This window comes from Fukomys damarensis, unplaced genomic scaffold (assembly GCF_012274545.1).
Source record: "Fukomys damarensis isolate Sample0158 unplaced genomic scaffold, DMR_v1.0_HiC HiC_scaffold_21, whole genome shotgun sequence".
In the NCBI taxonomy this organism is placed as follows: domain Eukaryota; kingdom Metazoa; phylum Chordata; class Mammalia; order Rodentia; family Bathyergidae; genus Fukomys; species Fukomys damarensis.
Genome location: NW_022900933.1, coordinates 21720269 through 21738022, shown reverse-complemented (window position 1 = coordinate 21738022; position 17754 = coordinate 21720269). Strand labels below are relative to the sequence as shown.

The window sequence follows — 17754 nt, the reverse complement described above, 5'->3', positions numbered from 1 at the left end:
TGGAGATTTCTGATAAAATGTTACAAATATAAATGTGCAAGAAACCATTGATTTAAACCTATTCCATTATCAAGTACCACATTAAAAATTTAATTCTCTGTTTAGTTAAGCCTGTATATATATATTTCTTCTTTGCCCTTTCCTTACTCTTACCCCATACAACTTTGGCTAATTCTTCCTTTTTGCCCTAGTTTATGGCACATTCTATTCTGTTGCCTTCTGTCTGCCTTTCCTCCGAACTAAATGGTTTTGAGAGCAGGCATCATTTACAATGCCTATCACAATAAGTGGTTTTTGTAGGTTTCCATAAATGTCTGTTAGAAGTGGATGAACAGCTGCCTAAAGGACATATACTGTCTCCTCCGTTGAGTAATTTTGAGCTGATTTCATAATGTATACAGATAACTTGTAACATTTTTCTGTGCCTTTCTTCCCATAGCCCACCACTATCCATGCTCTAGGGATACAGCTAGAAAATGAAAATATTTTGCCTATTGACTTCTAATTTCACATCCTTGTTTGGTCTATCCTCTACATTCTTTTTTTTTTAACCTTTCAAAATAATTATTATTGACTCATTAGTGCGATCACAGAAAAAGATACCTGATTAAGTATGTTCAACTGTCCAGCCAGTGGTATTTTTAAAGCTTGATATGGTAATGTAACCTTGACCATGATAAAGAATGTATCATTTTTTACTTCTGGGAGAGAAATATCCTGCATCTCACATTCAATTCCTTAGAGTCCCAGCTTGGTCCACCTCCAGTGCTCCTCTTGGAGTTGTACCTAGTTTTATTACCAGTTTTCATCCAAATCCACTGGGGAGTGGCACAATTCTGCTTTTGCTTCTTGGCCAGGAATCGCTTGATTCTGAAAGTCTTATGAGAAGACTACTAGGTGGTTGGTGTCCTAAGAGCTGGTCGGGATGCACAGGGGCAGTACCAGGGGTGGTACAGCATGGGGACGAGGCCATGTGAGGACCGTGAGAAGCCAGACTTCTGCAAGCCAAGGAGAGGTCTGGTGAGAAACCGACTCTGCCAATGCCTTGATCTTGAACCTCTGGCCCCATACAATTCTTTTTCTTTTTTTGCTGAGTCAAAAATTTTTACCTTTTCAGTTAAAGGGAGCACTTTATAGCTTCTCTTTGGTTGAGCTGAATTGCCAGCATCACAATTTTTCACTTGGGCCATTCTTAGGTAAAATGGAAATTCCATAGCCTCTACATTCTTAACATGTGTCTACTTTCCTACCATTTAGCATCCGTCATAACCAAGGCAATCAAATGCACTATTATTGTTGTTGCACTACCTCCAGACTCCTGATGACGTTCGTTTGAACTGCAGTCATATCTTTCATGTTTTGGCTTTGCCCTTTGCCTATTTCCCCAGTTCCCACTAATGGCTCCTGGGAATGCCATTCAGTCACCAAAAAAGACAGTCATGGTTATTGTGGCTTTTTTGAGATCCATAGTTTTGAGGTCCTGATACAGTAGAGAAACATTGCTATGCAGGAGGAATAAAGCAATCTTTTAAAGAGGGTGACAAAACGGTAGCAGGGACTGAATTTTATTGAGGCTTTGACAAGTGCCAGGTCTACTAAAATGTCAGTGGGGTTTTTCTGTTTCGTTTTTTGAAAGGTTTTCTACTCCTTTCTGGTTTAAGAGACTTGAGAGAACAATTATTTTCTCAGGTCAGGAATATTTCAGCAACTTTCTTTCTATCTCTCCTAGAATGGTGGAAGATGGAGGAAATCTTACGTGGTGAATAGAATCAAAGAACATGCCTCTCCCGAGGGTTCTGGATCAAGTTCGATTCGGAGCTGGGTTTTGGCAAAGATCCAGGCTGACTCATGTTATTTGTAGGAATAATACCCAACCCTACTGTTCCCAGATACCTGCTTTCTACTGTAGTCACATTTTCATTACGTCATGAAGAAAATATTGGTAATATATACAAACATCGTATCTGTCCTGCCAAGAACTGCCATTTGGGGGGAAAACTATTTGTTCTTTCTTTTTTTCTTCAGATGGCATCTACCAACTTGGACAACTATGAATAAATGTATCGCTCAAGATAACTTTTTAGCTTTGCTATTTTTAGAACATGTTGGTTAGTCTCTTCCTTTCAATGTTTCAGTTTTCCTTCTTCCTTCTCTGTCTCCCCCACTTCCCCTCCCTTCTTCCCTTTCCTCCCCTTCCTTCCTTCCTTCCTTGTCTCCCTCCCTTCTCTTCTCTCCCTTCCTCCCTCCATTCCTTCCTTCCTTTGTCTTTTATTTGAGACAGGATCTCTCTCTCTATGTAGCCTAAACTAGCCTCCAACTCATGATCTGCTTGTCTCAGCTTCCTGACTACTGGGATTATATAGGCATGTACCGCTTCAGCCAGAGCAAGGCTGATTTTCCTATAAACTTCAACATGCTACACAGCAACATGGAAACATTTTAGCTCAATTTTGCAGGCAGAAAAATAAAATCAGAGATTTGCTTCTGGTCACAACTCCAGAAATAGATTCGATGGAAGCAACAGAAATAGTCACTTGGAGCTTTTGTTTTTTATTTTTTGGGGTACCAGGGATCAAACTCAGGTCTTTCTATTTGCAAGGCAGGCAGTGGAACCACTGGGCTAAATCCCTGGCCCATTTTGAACTTTTAGATTTGTGTATCACTTAGTTGATCACTAATGTAAAAAATCGTAAGATATGTTAGTTTTATTTTGGGAAGATAGATTTAGAGCCTTTCAAATGCATAGAAAATTCCCCTGGGAAGGCAAAATGTGACTATTCAGGAACTTGTTAATATATCTATTTTGAAAATAATCATTTAGCCAAGTGGTTGTGTTTTGATAAAAGACTCCTAGTGTCCATATAACAAATGAGATTTGCTTTACAATTAGATTTAAATTTCATGCCTTATATTTCGTAGTTGGAAGTCATACTACTAATCCTTTCCTACCTACATTCTCTTTCTTAGAAGTTATGAGAATTCATTTAATTTGATAAGAAATTAGTCTTTAAAATTGGAGTGGAAATAGAATAATAATTCTTGAATATAATATTCTGCCATTAGCTCAGTTGCATGAATTTATGTACGTGTTATATAGTAAGTTATTTTCAATAATCTTAATAGCACCATATGTTTAAAGAAGTTTGGAGAGATTACCTTATTATTCTCCCTTCACCTTGAGAATCAATCCACTGATAACATTTTCATAACCTCCCTTGGTAACTCACATCATTGTACAATCATCCTCATTGCGGGTATTTTATTCTCCACACCAGATATGAATTTTCCATGCTATAGTTAATTCTATCAGCTTCACTGCAGAGTAGGATATGGAATAGGATATCTGGTTTATTTCCTCTGTGCCTTAGTGACTACTGATTCTTGAGAGAAGAGGTGTGGCATCCTTTGTTCTCAGGGATTACAAACTACATTTTTACCTGTGGCATTGCATGAGCCAGCATGTATCTTAATATATTTTGTCGTGTACTCTGTTCTTGTACTGAGCATGTGAGCGAAGTGGTGAAACATGAGCTTTTAAAGAATTACTTGGTTTTGTTATGAAAGAGGTGTGGAATAAAGTAAAGCAAAGGAAATGTTGCTCCAAGAATAATGCCTATTTTTGAACATTTCCCTTTGTTTCATTTAGTCTGTTTCATTAGGTCAAGGATGTAGGGGAATGAAGAGATTGAGTCATCGTTTCAGAAAGCAAAGGATGAACGCAATTTGTGCATTCTGAGAGCTTTTTGTCCTGAAGGAACTTAGCATGTACTTTGCCACAAAATCTTCTCCTCTACTCCCCTATGATTTCCCTCCTCCATGAATCCTAACTTTGGGTTCCTTTAGAGTTTAATGAGTTTAAATGCCTTTAGAGGTATTCTCAAAACAAAACCACTTTCAGAAAGCCTCTTGGCACGTGGTAAGATCTGGGTAGCCAGTGGGGTAGTGGCCATTTTGATCCAGACTAGGTCGATAACAGATGAAGGTTCCTGCCTCCTAACAGCTGTCCAGTGGCCTCTGTGAAGTGAGGTGGTGGCTGCCATCCAGGTTCTTGACAGTTGTTTCCCTCAAAAAAAGCATCACCACAATTGGAAGTAATTGGCTTTCTCGTCAGATGCCTCCATAGGCAACTCATTCACTCTTCTGTTTTTTCACCTCTCCGCCATCTTTATCTCTCCTTTCCTCTTCAGGGTTTTGCCCTTCCTCCACCTATTTTCCTGAGGGGAGATTGCAGTAACACCTCAGATGAAGTGTGCTGCCCGCCAGCTCCTGCTTGAATGAGCCCTGGACAGAGGACGCAATGCTCTCACCTCCCACAGCAAGGCTCTCCCTGCCTCAGCCCCGAGTTGCTTGCCCAAGTTGCTTTGCTCTGAGTTTACTCCGAGATTGTGCATTTTATCCATTGAGCTTCTCCTTTCACCACTAGGCAGGAAACATAGCTGTATTTGCAGAATGGATGGGCCCACAGGGGAGATTGAGTGATTCAGTAGTTGTGGTGTAAACCTTTTGTCACATCTCCCTTTTAGGCACAATCAGGACTCCTAGAGGCAAAAGCTTACACAGCGTTTGATTCCTTTCTCCGATAAGGGCTGTACTATTTTGGGGGTAGAGGGTATTTTCAGTAATTATATGACAGCCACTACCTGTCGTTTCCAGACATTTTTAGATTTGTAACTGAACTGATTTTAATAGTTTTTAATGAAGTAAAAATGAAACCTCATTTTGTTATGCTTTCACAAATCATTTGAATCAGGAGTTCAATTCGGTGAAACTTAGATTGTTCAATAGTCCATGGTACAAATTGTTAACTTCACAAAATTCTTGGGTGCTCTTTTGCTCTTTCAGATAAGAATAAAGAAATAGTGGCAGCTGTAATGCTGGAAATTTTCAAGTCAGTTTTCACGACATCCAACTTCATTTTCTCAACCTCAATTTAAGAGTCAAGTAGACGAAAAGAAGGCATGTCATGTGTTATTTTTCCAACCAGAAAGAGGTAATGGCAGGATATGATGCTTTTTTAGTATGGAAAGAGAGAGAGAGAGAAAAAAAAAACATTTTTGCAGTGGTTCTGTACTTCTGAAAAAGCCCAGAGCTGTCTGTCTTTGGAATTTAAAACCTGTGTACAACATTGTATGGTGAAATTCACTTGACTTGCCTCGTGTTGGTTTGCATTTAACACGTTACAATTTTGATTGCTAAGAACACTTACAAGACCAAGAAGATATCCAAGCCTTTTAAGCAGCCGCATGACAACCAGACCAAAATCTTGAGTTGGGGTAATATTAAACACGTTAACTCTCAGATATCCTTGGCAATTTAGAAGATAAAATTACCCCTAAACCACTGACCAGCACTCACAAAACAGTCATTTGGGAGAAGAGTGAGGTTCAGATCTGGGAAAATATTCCACACCAGTGACTTTTCAAATATGCTGATCCACTTTTTATCTCTGTGGTAGAAAAAATCATGCTCTGTTACCTTATGATTATTCTGTTATTTAACTGAGAGAGGAGACCACCCCTCCATATGGAATTGGGCTGTTTCTAGGCAACTATGTGAACTGTGTTAACTGTGTTATTAGGCAACTGTGGGTTGTAAAAGGCACCTGAGTAACTGTGACAACTTCTATAATCTGTCACCAAAGGAGCATAAAGGATTCAAAAAGTCCTGCCAGAACTCTTTGCTCTCCCTCTCTCCGCTACTCTAAGGCTTTGTGTAAATCTTGCTTGCTATATTCCCAGGGAAATTCCGATAGAATTAAGCCTCATGTATGTAAAAAGAGATACATAAGGAAGTACCAACTTTGGCTCTCGAGACTGACAGGAATCACTCCCTGAGCCACCAGCATTATTAAAAGCTGCTTTTTGTTCCCATCTTCATGTTAAAAGAGTTGTCTGTGCTGGGGTCCTCACTGTCTCTTGTTTCATAATGAGTATAAAACTGCTTGAAGAGCAAAGTGCTAAATGCTATTAGTAGTTATAACAAGGAAGTGAAGCAAGTATAAAGAAAAACAGCCTTGAGGAACTGACGTTTCTAAAATGGACAGTCTATCTGGTAGAAGAATGACTTTCAGCTCTATGATTCATTTATTTATTCATTTAGAAAAAATAAGATATGATCAGTTTGGTAATACTCCTATTTATTCTCCTATTTAAAAAAATTCCTCAAACTCTTCTGATCTCTATAAGAAAAAACAATGTAAATAGCATCAAAAGTGACACGATTCTGACTTACAATGATTTTACTATGTATGTGCACTAAACTTTGTATTTAAAAAGAAAATGTTTTCTGAATTTCCCCTAATCCTTCCTCTTGGCTCTACATTACTAAGTGTATCTCAGATCTTGTGAGGAAGTGACAAGTGGGGGAAATTTGGTTCATACCTGTTGAAGTCTCCACCTCAGAGCAGCGCTGGCTTACTGCAAAGGAGGTGAAGTGAATGTCTCAGGTCTGAGATTTTAAAATTTAGGCACCGAGGGAAAGCGTCATTTCGTGAGTCCACACCTTCTATCATTGTTGGCTAAGCTTTGGCACTGCATCTTTCCCATCTACCAGGTTGTCACTTTTTTTCTCTTTTCTCTCTTAATGACCCTGAGAAGTTTAAATGGATGAATGCAGTACATTTACATTATATACATTTTTGTGTTATCTATTATTATATATAATATTCCTTTACTTACCTATGCTGGTCCTAGCATTGTAGACAGCTAAGCTAGTTAGAAAATAGCATAAGGCAGTTAGGCAAGGATGGGCCCTCAGCACCAAAGACAACTGTGGCCTGAGGCTCATTCACATGAAGCCAAGCTTCAAGAAAAAGAGGAAGTACTCACAGACTTCCCCTACGGATGAGCAGTGGTGATTGGGTGATTGGTATTCTAAATAGGCGTCAATCACCTGGGATGGAGACCAAAATTCCCTAGCCCCTTCCTTCCTGGAAATCCTTATTCATTACATGCATGCTTGCTACGCAACTCGCGTGCCCATTTGATCCTCATTTAATCAATATTACCTAAGTGACTATACTTGTTGTAATTCTAGTGGTTGATGATAGTTTTGTCCCACCTCATGATTTCCCATTGGAGCAATATTACCTAAGAGACTAGATTTGTAATCTTGTAATCGTATTAGTTGACTGTAGTTTTGTCCCATCTGTACCGCACCTCACCTAACGCTTTGCTCAATAAAACACCTTTGAGAAACAGGGTGGGGAGTCTACTCACTTTTCTAGTCTCCCTTCTGTCTCTCCTAGACAGAAGCTATCTTTCTTTCTCTCAGTATATTTTTTCTTACTCCTAACCTCGATTGTTCCTAGGATTTATTCTTCAGTTTTAGAGACGACTAACTCCCTGTTTCACATATCTAGCAGGTTGGGAGTTATAATATTTCCATTACATTACTTATATTATTTAGAGGTTCTATATCATATCCCCTATATCATTTGGAGGTCTTTCCCCAGATAATTGGACCAAGGTAAGAGTTTGCTTTTGTTTCATAGATTCTAACTTTTGTTCATAGATTCAGACCTTTTGTTTCGTAGATTCTGGCTTTTGTTTCAAAATTGTCTTAAATTTTAGGTTGTATGTCTTAACGTTCTGTAATTCCTATTTCTCTTATCCTGCATTTTTTGTTAAATTTATATTTTATTGGGCCAAGGATTTAGCTCAGTGTTGCCACTGCCTGCCATGCAAGCACAAGGTCCAGAGTTCGATCCCTGGTACCAAAACAATCAAACAAAATTATATTTTATTCTGTTTTGTATATGTTACAATTGAACCTAATTGCTAAAGTTGCATTCTTAGTTTTGTTAGACAACAGCGCTAGAGAAAAAAAGTGGGGTTAGAGTGCCACCTAGCAGACTTCAATGGTAACTACAAGTAAATTTAGAAAATGCTGTAAAATGGGTCCTTTATGAAATCATCTCAGGTAAAGATCGTTCAGGCTTTTATCTGTTCCTTATAGATCACTAGAATAAAAAGTGGTTACTTGGCCAGTTAGTGATTGCCCTCAGGGCAGCTGCCACTCTCAAAGCAGTTGTCATCTGGTGCATTCACATTCCCATTGCGGCCAATGGCAGATGGAATGGTGACCAGACAGGCAAATGGATTCCTTTCTGGAGACAGATCTCTGTGTGGACCTAGTGAAAACTGCGGTGACCACCGAGGGGCCGAGGCCAGGGCTACTCTCTGGTAGAAACCCAAAGGTCCCTCTGTGAAAGGAAGGTCCCAAAAGTCAGGCTGGGCAATTACAGAAAATCTCCACATATCTAGTGTCCCTACCTGCACCTCTCAGTGAGGTGAAAGGCAGCTCTTCAGGTATCCTCTCAGAGTGACCTGAAATGATGCTCTCACAGCCCTTCCTTAAGCTTCCATTAAGAGTTGAGCTACAGGTTTGGATTGTTCTCTCTCTGCCAGTAAGGTAGACAGCTGGACAGACACAAAAAATGAATCTTTGTGAGATTAGAAACTGCCAGCCTTCTCCTTCTCCTCTCTTTGGTCTGGTTTTCATCATTTAAGTGTGTAAGGGTGGAACGTACTTTCACTAATAAGTTGTGGACTTGAAAGTTTTGCTGTAAAATTGTGAAATGCTATATAGTGATATTTTTGGTGTTTCGATGGCTCAGGCTTTTATTTGGACTTTTTCTTGCTGCTAGTGAGTTGGAAACTCCCCTTCGACTTTTCTCCACCTCACTGGGAGTTGACTTCAGAACCAACCCCCTTGTAGTCAAATCTCCCCTTCTTCCAGGAAGTCAGGCTAAGGCAACTTGCAACACCTCTTTCGTCTTACACGAAGTAAAATAGTAATCAGTTGGCGACTTGCACTTGTGTTTTTATATGCTAGGTAGAATAAAAAGGGATTTTAGTTAGCCTTTCTCTTCCTTTGTGTGTATGTAGGAAATGGATAAATACGCTTTTCCTAACATGCGAATTGTGGGTGTGAGGCATTGAGCATAAGCGTAACCTGTGGAGTTTCAGATACTTAAGTGAGTTTAGAGAGGACTTTAAAAATGTGTAGCCTTGTCTTGCTGCCCAGGAAGGTTGCCTGAGTGAATCAGGCGGAAATATCTTAGAGGTTTCTCCTCCCTAGAGCCCAGGGCAGAATCCCTTTGAGCTATATACTTGACAGTACCTGTCTGTAGAAGTGATCTATTTTGTAGGCAAAAAAGTGCTCTAATTTGACAGCTGACCTATTTTCCTCACTCTCTTTCAAAGAACTAAAAAGTAATGGTTTCCATCCCTTGGTTTTGTTTCCTCCTTTAAACAAGATTTTACGGCTAAAATAAATCGTTAACTTATGCTTTGGAGCACTATGGGAGTAAGGACAAGCGCTTCCTGGGAAGATGAGATGACACACTGGTAAAAGGGTAAAGAGTCCAGCCTGATTTTACCTTCTGAGTCAATCTCCAAGCTGCGGCTACCTGCCCTGGAGTGGAATCAACTTGGGGGACAGCTGGAGGGCATAAGAATCAAGTAGAGACTTGAAGGGACGCTGATTTGTTTCTCTTGTTTCAAATAGGGAACTCGATATTAGGACCTCCTACTCCTTTGGAATGTATTCTTAAATTCTGAAAAATATTCACCCTCACATGTTAAAAAAGAGCCATTTAGGGCCGGGGATTTAGCTCAGTGGTTCCGCCACCTCACAAGTGCAAGGTCCTGAGTTTGATCTCTGGTACAAAAAAAAAAAAAAAAAGAAAGAAAGAAAGAAAGAAAGGAAGACATTTAGTATTTTTCTGCACTCGTGAATGGCCTGCCTACCCCTATAGCCAAAATGGAATGAAGAGGGCAGTGCTGACTATGATACTATTTCACAACTAGGCACTGTAAGAAAGAGAAAAAGTAGTCTGAATTGCCTTATATTCAGATTTTCTTTACATTAAGAATTAATTCTTATTTGTGTTCAAATATAATTATAAGCCATATGGGATTACCATGTTCTTATGTCCCTTTCTCTCAGTGATCTAGGACAGATCAAATGAGACCTAGGAAAGTTTTTAGACAACCCTAATAAGTACATCTGAGGTCTTTAGAGGACTGACTCAGACCTATAAACTAGACTAGAAAAATATATTACTCTTAAATCAAACATTGACTTCTGGTGAGAGACAAGTGGTATTACAAGCCGCTACTACATTTAGAGATAAACATTATCTTAATTTTAGAGGTCAGAAGACAGGCAGCCAGGGGAACAGCTGATTCCTATTGGTGACCAAGCGATTCCTATACAAGACCCCCCACCCCGCTGTCCTACCAACCAGATGGGAGAATGAAATAGAAGACACTTTCAGGCATGTACCCTTAAAGGTCTAAGAAACATGAGAACAAAGCTCTTTGGTTATTTTAAATTGGCAACTATTTATTAGGAGAAAGATGAAGACATCCCTAGCTGCTGATTCAATAGAAAGAAATACTATAGTTTTTCCCAAATCACAGTCACACAATATATAGATTATACACTCTCAGGTACCTCCTCAGAGGAGCTTTCTAGCGAAGGTGCCCATGCTGAATTTCCTAGCAGAGAGTGGTTATAAGACTTCTAGATATAAGGAACAAATTTTACAGCTTTAAGGTAGAATATTTTGGCCTTATTATATTTAAGGGAACATGAAGACTGAGGGAAGAAAGAATTAAACCAATTCTTTCCCTCCCAGAGCCCAAGAATAAAACAGCTAAAGGGATTCCTGGGAATTACAGGATTTTTTCACCTTTGGATAGCAGGATATAATGAGAATATGTGATCCCTCTATCAGCTTATAAAGAAACCCAAAAGACAGATATCCACATTTTAACCTGGGAAACAGATTAACACTTTCATTTTCTCTCTCTTTCAAAAGGCTAAAAATCAGCCATTCAGGTTTTTTTTGATTATTGGTTTAATTTTCTGCTTGGCAACACAGCTGAGTCAACCATAGTGCTTGTCTCTGGAGATATGTTTGCTAAAAATTAGAGACCCACTCAGGGAAAAGCTCTTTATTTTAATTGTCTTTCTGCACCTAAGATGGTTAGGATTTAGTTCTTGGGCCATTCTTAGAGTCACACTTCTTTCCTCTCTCCACTGCCCTGTATCCTAAAAAATAGCGCACTTTTCAACAGTGTTTGGTTCAGTGCAATTTCCTCCTCTGTGGCTGCTGGATTTCAGGACCAAGCTTAAAGAATAGTGAGTTTCCCCTCCCTGGGATCCTTTCAGAGTGGAGCCAACCTTCAGGTATTCCTGGGCCATATTAAATCTATATTTATCCTAAATTTAATCTATATTTATTTATATATTTATATTTAATCCTATATTTAATTGTAAAAGGTCTATATTTAATCCTAAAAGTTTCAAGGAATCCTAAAACTCTTACATATAAAAGTTTTAGTTCAAGTTTACCTATCTTTCAGTCCTTAGGAAGAACTATAGATTAACTTCTTCTACTCCCCTCTCCCCTCAAGCATGATACTGACGGGTTTTTATAGCACAGAACAGACTGACTGATTTTTATAAAATGGACAAGTTCATTAATAGAACAAGACGTTCCTAGGGAACTTTATGAGTTTAACAACAGTTTAAAACAAACACAGATATTAAAGAATAGGCACAGACCCAGTCCCCAGAGGATTGAGTGTCTTGTCATGATTTCTCTCCAGAATATCTTGCCAGGCTGGCCAATATTATCAGAGATATGCTAAATGAAGCTCTAAAAAAAAAAAAAGGCTATCACTAAATATGGCCCAAAGATCACAGGAAAAAATGGGAAAAATCTTTCATAGGTAAATATCTGCAGTAGGACAGATTAGAATCCTGTTGAAAATACATAGCTCCAAAGGGTACTGCTTAGTCTGTTTCTATACCTAGGTCTGGCTTTCACACCCACCCCTAGAAATAGTTAAAATTGCCTTTTAAGCTGGGTGTGGTGGTGCAGGCAGGCCTGTAACCCAGCGCTTGGGAGGCTGAGGCAGGAGGATCACTGCAATTTCAAGACCAGCCAGGGCTACATAGTAAATTCCAGGTCAGTCTCAACTACATAGTGAGACCCTGTCTCAACCCCCACCCCAAATTACCTTTTAACAGTCTGCCCTTTAAATGGAACAATTACATGTGGCAATCAAAACAGAAGTTTTGGCCATCAGCTGTGACTATTCAATAACGATGGCTATCAAAATAATGATAAGCCTGTTTTGCTAGATATTCCAATCAGACAAACTGTCAGCATAGGGCCCATCTAAAAACTGTCTTGTTCTTACAGGTGTAAAACATTTTTATTCCTTCTGATTCTTATTACAATAGATCTCTGTTCATTGACCTGCAAAAGTCCTGACTAGTCTTATTTACAGATAGAAACCTAAAAATTCTAAAAAGGTTATTATAATTTGACTTGACCAAATACATTTTTTAAAACAAATTGTCTTATGCTTATTTGTCCATCTGTCTGTCCAATCCGTTTTAGAGCCATTTTGTTTAAGCCCAACATTTCCTTTTTAAAATCTTTTTGGATTTTAAAAGTATTTGTCTATAATGAAAGTTGGCTTATAGAAAAATGTCACTGCAGTTAAAGACATGCTTCCCCTCAGACTGTCAGTTGATCAAAATGATGTCAAGAGTGGTTTTACAAATGTAATACGTACAGTTGTCTGTGTATGATAACTCAGTAATCTTTCATTGGTCAAGAAGAATGTGTTAATTGTTATGATCTGGTTCTCACTGGTCATCTAAAATATATTTAAAAAATTGAATGGGGACCCTTGGGCTTACAGAAACTGTTAGACAGGACTCCCTTTGATAAATGAAGGAGCAGTTACCTGGAAATATCATTTGTTTCATCCTTTGTTCACAAAGGGGAGCCCAGCAATTTCTATAGCTTTATGGGAGACTCACCTTAAGAAACATTGCTAAACATATTATTTTGATAGGTTTACATTGGTCATCACCAAAAGCTTAAGTTTTCTGTGGGAAAAGGTAAAGGTGTTATTAAAAGATGCTCTTGGGTTTCATATAACTGTGATACTCATTATTGCTAATTTCATGGTATATTAAATATATTCATGCCTTCTCTGTGTACGGGGCTTCTAAGATGTTGTTTATAGTAATAACTTTTTTTTTTTAACTCAGGTATCTGACTTTCTCATGTGTTCCAGCTACTTGTGATAAAAGATACATGTCAAGCTAGCATGAGATCACCAGTTAAATAGTTTTATATAATATATATGTTATATGTGTCACTACACTTGGGGATGCTCAGGAACCAAACAGTCTAATGTCACACACTAAAAATTAGAGGCTAAACATTATAAACTTCTAAGGTACATTTATAGGGTGGTACATTCTCCTTAGATGGCATATATTAAAGAATAACAATTTCCAGGAGAGTTTTTTTGTGTGTGTGTCATTTAATATCTTGTGATCCAATGGAGATGTTTGACTAAAAGGCGATTCTCTACTAAGATGGACATTTAAGTGTGTTACAAAGATAATGTAATCACGCTTGTGCTAAAATACTGTGTAGCTCTTGATCTTGTGTTCTCCATAAAACTATATAACCATTGTCTGTTAACATTCTATAGGGATTCAATTATTAGCACAACTGTGGTTGATAAGAAATAATAGTCCTATAACCATACTTTCTATTTCAAAAGTGTTTGCTGTCCAGACAAAACTATAATAGTTAAGCTCACTGTTCCTACTACACTACTAATGTCACTCATATTTTCTTCTGGGTTTTCAACAACTAAAGTTTAGAGACCAAAACTAAAAAGGTAACTGGGCTAAGAGAACAGCCAATATTTTGGCCCTGACCTTCCAAAGGTAAAGGAGGTCTCAGGACATGAGGGAACCTTTTCTACAAGATCTTAGGACTTTGGTGAGTCACCTAACCTCTGGAATAGGGAGATTGCTAAAGGAGAGTCACCAGGAAGAAAAATCTCCCATGCTTTCATAGAAAACATGGTCAAGCAAGGCCATGGTCAAGCATGACCCATCCTGCTGGATGACATTGACAGGAACTTTGAGGCTGTATACGTGATTCCAAAGTAATGCCTGAGGAGACTTAACTGACCTTGATAGGTAGCAAAGGGTTAATTTTGATTGACACAGGTCTCACTTTATCTTGGTCTTAAGCATCTAGTAGAAAAGTATAACTAAAGATATTAAATGAAGACCATAGTAATAAAGCTAGATATAAAAAGAGGCTCCCATTGCTGACCCCTTCTGGCAATTTCCAGCTACACCAGTAGCTGACCACTGTTACAGGTCATTAAGAAAAAATATAGTAAAAGGTATAAGAGATCAACAAAAAATTTTAAATTTCTTAACTAAAATTGTCCTTCAAAAACCACCTAACTCTGTCTTCTTACAGCTAAAACTAGAGAGACTTATGATAAAATATCAAACTTATAGATAACCTCCATCATAAAGGGATCTAAGTGCCAGCAGGTTATAGTCACTATTTCAGTCCCTTAAGAACAGTTTCTAAAAGTAGCTCTTTCTCCAATTGCCTTTCCATTCTAGTGCTCATGCTTTGATTATAAATGATTTAATTTCTTTAAAAAAATTTTATTCTTGCCTAGAGGTTATCAAACTGCAAGCACTCATACAGATGGAACTAAAAGCAAGCATGCTGCACTCCTTTTACCAGGATCCACCAGATTGACCTTGTAGAGAAAGTTCCTAACTGCTAAACTGCAACGTGACTTCTACCTGAGGCCCATTAGATTAGCTCTCTGGAGAGGGAACCTGACTAATGGTCTCCTCTACATCAACCCTTCTCAGCTCCAAGCAGTTAGATAGAAATGGCTCATTTGCCCCTAACCACCATCAGGGATATTTCTTACCAGGGGGAGTATTGTAGACAGCTAAGCTAGTAGAAACTATTATAAGGCAGTTTGGCAAGGATGGGCCCTCAGCACCAAAGACAATTGTGACCTGAGGCTCATTCACTAATGTCCAGGCTTCAAGAAAAAGAGGAAGTACTTCTTACTCTCACTTCCCCTAAGGATGAGCAGAGGTGACTGGTATTCTAAATAGGCATCAATCACCTTGGGTAGAGACCAAAATTCCCTAGCCCATTCCTTCCCAGAAATCCTTATGCATTCCATGCATGCTTGCTACATGACTTGCTTCCCCATTTGGTCCCCATTTAATCGATATTATCTAAGTGACTGTACTTGTTGTAATCTTACTGGTCGATCACAGTTTTGTCCCACCTCATGATTTCCTAAGGATCAATACTACCTGAGTGACTATACTTATAATCTTATTAGCTGACTAGCTTTGTCCCACCTTGAACCCACCTCACCTCATGGCTTTGTTCAATAAAACACCTATGAGAAGCAGGATGGGTAGATAACCCACTTTCTGGTCCCCCTCTGTCTCTCTTAGATGGAAACTATCTTTCCTTCAATTCCTTCCTACTTGTAACCTCCATTATTCCCAAAATTCATTCTTTGATTTTAGAAAACAGGAAGTTGACATTACAGATATCCAGCAGGTTGGAAGTTATATTTCCCTTATATCATTTGGATTATTTAGAGGCCTTTTATCATATGCCTTATGTCACTAGGGCAACTTTCTTATGGGTTTATGTTAATTTTCCAGCTTCTTTAAACATTTACTCCATGAGCTCTAATTCTAGTTCTCATCATGGACTAAGCTGATGATTAAAAATGAAGGCATCAGGATTTAGGGTTGTGAGGGTTGTGTCCTTGGGAAAGTCCATGCACAAAGCCCCCACATTTTACAATTCTAGGGCACTGCGCCTTACCCCATGGTATCGCATGTGAGTGGTGCTTGTAGAGTGGAGCAAAGTAGAGACTCTCCACATGCCTGCGTATTCATTCATTCATTCATTCATTCATGCACAACACCCTGATTGAGGTGAGCAGATGCCATTCCTATGTGCTGGGGAGACAACAATAAACACAGTGGATGATAATCCCTGGTCACAGAACCTGAGTCCTGGCCTTTTGACTATTTTTTTAAAAAGGAAGAAGCACCTTTCCATCCAAACAAAACGCATTTGTATATAGAACTCAGCCCAAGGACTACTGCTTCGTGTCCTCTGCTTTAGCCTTTAAATTCTTTCTACGACCTTGGAAGTTTTAGCCACGGGGGTGAAGTACAGCTATGGACCGAGCACAGGTTTCCATCCACTGCTCAGCTCAATCTTAATGAGAATGCTCCGTACATAAAAGCGCAGCTAATTAGTTTTCAATTAAAATTTTACATCCCACTGCAGAGTCTACACCTGCTGCCATTTTCCTTTTTCCTAGAAAAGAAAACATAAACTGTAGCGGTGATTTATTAGGTAAGGGGAGAGGACAATGAGGATGAAGAGGGGTCGTGGTATTCTGTGAAAGCCTTACCTGCCTAACTGCTCTGGAGATTAATAAGAAAGTCACCAAACATTCAGAGTTTACTCCCAACCACCTATACATTTGATTCATTGTTTTTTTTTCAAGTAAAAAAAAGAAAATCTAATAATTCAGGTATTTTTAGAAGTTGTGCTAAGAAAAACAGGGAACTGCTGAATTTAAAGGACTTTTCTGAAAAGTAACTTATTTCTCAGTCTTACAGCATCTTCCTGCCATGCAATGAAAAGTTTTTATGTGATCTACATGGAGGCAAAATGGGGCTGCAAGAATACCTGGTCACCCACCTCCTGTCATGTGTGGAGGGTTTTTTTGTTTGTTTGGTAAGAGATGCTTCAGTAAAATCAAAAAGAAAACTTGTATTAAGTTTCAGCAAACAGCTTCAGAGAAATGCTCTGGTGATTCTCAAATAGTTTGAAAGTTTTCCACCTCACGACTCATTTTGCATTTTCTTAAATAAGGTCATGGTTCAAAAATATTTAAAGGACCCGGGTAACAAATCTGGTGAAGAGACAGTCATGGTATAAAGATATAAAGTCCACGTGTAAACATTCCTCTAATCCACGAAGTTGAGCAAAGACCAATTGGGGTTACTGTTTTTTTTCTATCTGCCTCCCAGGATCCTTTTCTCCAAACCCCTGATAAATTAATAATAATCAGAGGAGAGAGTGCAACCATATTAATCTATGCAGAATATTTAATTACTTTCCCTAAAGAAGTTAGTTTGGAAGCCTTTCCTAAAAGCTGTCAAAGGTCTCTCTCTCCCTCTCTCTAAATCACAAAGCAAAATTCCACTGTCTCTCCCCCACCCCTTCTTAAAAAAAAAAAAGTTGTCGAGTTTGAGTTTTGCTTTTCTATTCACTGCAGTCCTGGCCAAAGTAAAGCCCTCTTTCTCAATGACGTCAAGATCTTTAGCAAGATTAGGCTTTCATTTCTCTATTGCGGCAATTAGCTAGAGAATATATAAAAGGCTTCGGGGAGACTCACTGGGCTGTAGAGGGAGGCACTTTGCACACAGACAGATAGCAGGGAGGAGAAGCCAGAGGGAGTGAGCACCGCACTCAGTCTGCTTCTGGAGAAGGGAGAGAGAGTGAGACAGGCTGGGAGAAGAGGAACAGAAAGTGTGTATAAAATGCAGTAAAGAAAGAAAGAAAAAAAAAACTACCACTAAAACACATTTTTAAACCAGCAATTAAGAAAGAGACAGGCTACGTTTAAAGAACACAGAGACAATGAAAAGCTAAGGAGAACTTTGCAGTCTCTTCCAGTCTCATAGGTGCTTGGAAATGAAAGTAGAACAGCGTGTCTTTAACGGACTCTGACAGGGGTAACTGGATTAGGGACGGGGGCGCCAGTTTCTTTCTTTCTTTCTTTCTTTTTTTTTTTTTCAACATCTTAAATCCTGAAAAAAAAAAAA

The 17754-nt window shown here is 38.8% G+C and overlaps 1 protein-coding gene and 1 pseudogene across 2 annotated transcripts in view; one reads left to right on the top strand and one right to left on the bottom strand.

The window, feature by feature from the left end:
* Positions 1 to 738: 738 nt before the first annotated feature.
* LOC104877243 lies at positions 739 to 1356 on the bottom strand (annotated as a pseudogene).
* A 15963-nt stretch (positions 1357 to 17319) lies between these two features.
* Positions 17320 to 17754, top strand: part of Dio2 (iodothyronine deiodinase 2) — a 13626-nt gene continuing 13191 nt past the window's right edge. For both annotated transcript variants that reach the window (XM_010645623.2, XM_019204347.2), the window contains exon 1: positions 17320 to 17664. The gene's annotated coding sequence lies outside the window, so the exon portion shown is untranslated. The remainder of the gene's footprint in view (positions 17665 to 17754) is intronic.